Source organism: Capsicum annuum, unplaced genomic scaffold (genome assembly GCF_002878395.1).
Source record: "Capsicum annuum cultivar UCD-10X-F1 unplaced genomic scaffold, UCD10Xv1.1 ctg34059, whole genome shotgun sequence".
NCBI classification, from domain to species: Eukaryota; Viridiplantae; Streptophyta; class Magnoliopsida; order Solanales; family Solanaceae; genus Capsicum; species Capsicum annuum.
Window position 1 is genome coordinate 1 of NW_025840873.1, and position 3,385 is coordinate 3,385.

The 3,385-nt window shown below is 34.8% G+C and overlaps 1 long non-coding RNA gene across 1 annotated transcript; it reads left to right on the forward strand.

The window, feature by feature from the left end:
* Positions 1-1,258: 1,258 nt before the first annotated feature.
* On the forward strand, positions 1,259-2,768 carry LOC124891324. Its single transcript, XR_007049636.1, has 3 exons — positions 1,259-1,288; positions 1,390-1,444; positions 2,646-2,768. It is a non-coding gene; the product is annotated as an uncharacterized LOC124891324 (long non-coding RNA).
* The last annotated feature ends 617 nt before the right edge of the window (positions 2,769-3,385 follow it).

Genomic DNA, 3,385 nt, shown 5'->3' on the forward strand with positions numbered 1-3,385 from the left:
AATAATATATGGTTTCCTTAAGGTTGGAATTAATTAAATTGAGATCTCATTATTAATTAGTAAGATCATCTTAAAAATTAAAATAGGTATAGAGATTACATAATTGTGTATGCATGCAATTAAGGTAATTAATAACAAAAACTGACAAATTCATTTCTTTAAAGATTTGAATGAATTAAATTTGAGATCTCTTTATTAGTTAACCATATATTTTAATTTTGGAATCAAAATTTGAGGTCTCTATATTAAGTATGAGTATTATTATTATTAGTATATGTAAAAGGTCTATACATTTTAGTCTATTATATAATAGGTATAACATTTATTTTACTTGTTTCTTTACCATATAGATGAATCAAAGCCAAATAAGTTCTTAGTTATGCCTTTGGGTGTTGTTCCCCTTCGTGTATGTTGATTTGACTGCTCACATCTTTAGCCAAGAATAACTAGACCTGCAACATTTTCAAGAAAAAATGACAAGAATTCTACAGATTCTGAAAACCTTTTGCCGGCTCTTACTCTTTCAACTCTTTGATTCAGTAATTTCTCTTTTTTTGATTATTTACCATGATTATTTGTTTTATCAGAAGGATTTGATAAGTTCTTTTAATTGTTCTTGTGCTATTTGTTTGTGGGGTATTTTATTAATTTTCAGTAGAAGGCTAGTAGTAAATAGTTTCGCGTCATGTCTCTTCTGGTACTAGTATTAGTATATATTTTTCTTTTCTACTTGTTGTATGATATACCTCTGTTTTCTTACTTGCTACTGTTGTTACTGCTTATGTCTTCATAAATATCCTCGTGTTTTTGCTTTCCTTGCCGAGGATTTATGGGAAACAAATTTTCTACTTGCCAAGGTAGGGGTTACATATGTTGTTGTTGAAGAAGAAGAATGTAGAAAGAGAGATGTTTTGCTTTGTCTCATAAGTATTTAGTTAGCTTGCAATATTTTCATGAATGGATGATGATTTGTGAGTGGCTGTTTATGAGTATTTTGCTTTGTCCTTTGAAATATCATGGACACTAGTTTGATTCATGTACAGTCTCCATACATAGAGATGATGAAGAACAACTTCTTCTTTTTTCGATCATCAACTAATGATGCAAACAAGACCCCTTCACCATAATTAAAGTCCAAGGAAGTTTCTTTTTGTAGGAGTGTTTCATTGTCATCTTGATCCTTCTATGACAGTGGGTCAGGAAAAAAGAATTTCACGGATCTGAGCAAATCTCTCCATGGTCACAGTAAGAAAGTTCATCCTAAGAAATCTGGTCATGATTCAAGCCGGTATGCATATCATTTTGCTGTAGCTTCCTTTTTCACACTTAAATTGATGTTTTAATTTGCATTTGCTTGTCCAAATTAATACAAATGTTTCTTCACGGAAGAGACCTTAGCGTTCCTGTGTTGATTCGGACTATTAGAAGATTGACAAAGGAGAAGGTACAAATGGCTTCTGAAGTTTCAAGCATGCTATGGAATAAGTTGCTGAAAGGGCTTTTGCTAAGGAAGAAGCCAGCATATTAGATTCACGGACACGAAGATTGGAGACAAAAAAGAATGAGTTACAATCAGTACTGGAAAAGAAGTTGGATAGAAGATCCGGTGATTGGCCTCTAAAACTTGAGAAATACCAAATTGAACAACATAGACTCCGTGAAAGGGCGAGGGAGCTTGCAAAGCAGAATGTCTCTCTACTAAGGGAAGTCTCTTCATTTAATGAGAAAGAAGTAGATAATAGAATCAAGATGTCATTTTCGGAGAAACACCTTGAAGATTTGTCTAAGAGAATAGAGCAAGTGTCAGAGGAGAATCAAAATCAAAGGCAGCAGCTCACTTAGTTACAAGAGGAATATCGAGTAGCTCAAGACAATAGAGATTATATCCGGCAAAACTACTAGGAAAAGGTTAAAGAGCTAAAATCGGAGACTTTGCTGACAACTTTGCTAAGGGAGAAGCTTTATTCTGAGGAGATGGACATAAAGTAACTTCAGGCTGATCTAGCCGCAGCAGTTAGAGGTAACGACATTCTCAAATGTAAAGTGCAAAATGCGCTGGACGCTCTTTCTTGTGCCACACCCAAGTTGAAATATCTCAAGCTTCAGATAAGCAGGCAATGTTAAGATCTAGTTGCAACAGAATAGTTTTTATTTTTCAACTTTGGATACCTCGTCTTCATATATGATAGCCTGTTCGCATGTTACTCTCTCTGCATTAGCTTTCTACTTCTGTTTGATTTTAGGTTCATCTTTGTTCCATCTGAAGTTCACGGTTTTCTTTATGAACTTGTATACATGAGTTGCTGGCATGTGGTAGTCTTCTACAACATGTCTGATCGCCTTAATGTGTAATCACTTGGACCAACCAAGAATATGATAAACTTTGTGATATCCTCAAGCCCATTGATCTGATTGTGATCTGATGTGGTAAAGTTACCCGAAGGGGTTTCAGTATGTTTGCTCGTTCATCTGACTTAATTCTTGGAAAAGCTCACGAGTTATCTTCTGTGAATTTTAACAGTTAGAAAGGATTCATGATTAGGTTGAACTTCTAGGCTATAAGTTTGTTTTGAATTTCTGATGAAATGTTATTGCTGATCTTTGTGTCTTTCTTGTTTTTCATGGTTTACAGTTGATTCTGGCAGGTGCTAAAAAAGGACGAAAATATCAACCAGCTCACAAATGATTTGCAAGAATGCATGAAGGAACTTGGCATTGTGAAGGGGATACTACCAAAAGTATTTCAGGAGAGGGATTTCATGTGGGAGGAAGTTAAGAGCTACAGTGAGATGAATATGCTGTTGAATTATGAGATCAACATGTTGAATAAGAAGGTAGATACCCTCGACGAAGACATTCTTTTGAAAGAGGGTCAAATCACAATCTTGAAAGACTGGATAGGCAAACCTTTAGACCTTCTTGCAAGTCCTGATTCTCTGTTGGAGTGATGGATGCTAAATGGCCAAACTACAATTCATATTTTGTTCATTGACTATAGTGTTCATACTTCTCGTATACTTACTAGTTTTACTCTTATTCTTTCCCCCCTTTGATACTTGTTAAATAGAAAGTTTGCTTCTTTCTTTTGCAGCCTTTTTGAATTTCCAATTGTAAACATTTCTTTTACTTGCTGGTGATCAAGACAATGAACTTCTTTTGCTTCATTTGGTTTTGTAAGTATTGGTTGTTTTTTGTCTTATGAAGTATTTAGTGAGGATTGGTGCTACCGTTTTCTTCTCATCTATAAGGTAGAGGTATGGTTTGCATATATTCTGCCCGAATATACATCTGGTATGTTGTTGCTGTTGTATGGAGATTGTGTGTATAATAACAATCGTATATTTGATGTCGGGTCATCCACGCTTTCATTCCTTGCAAGGGAAAG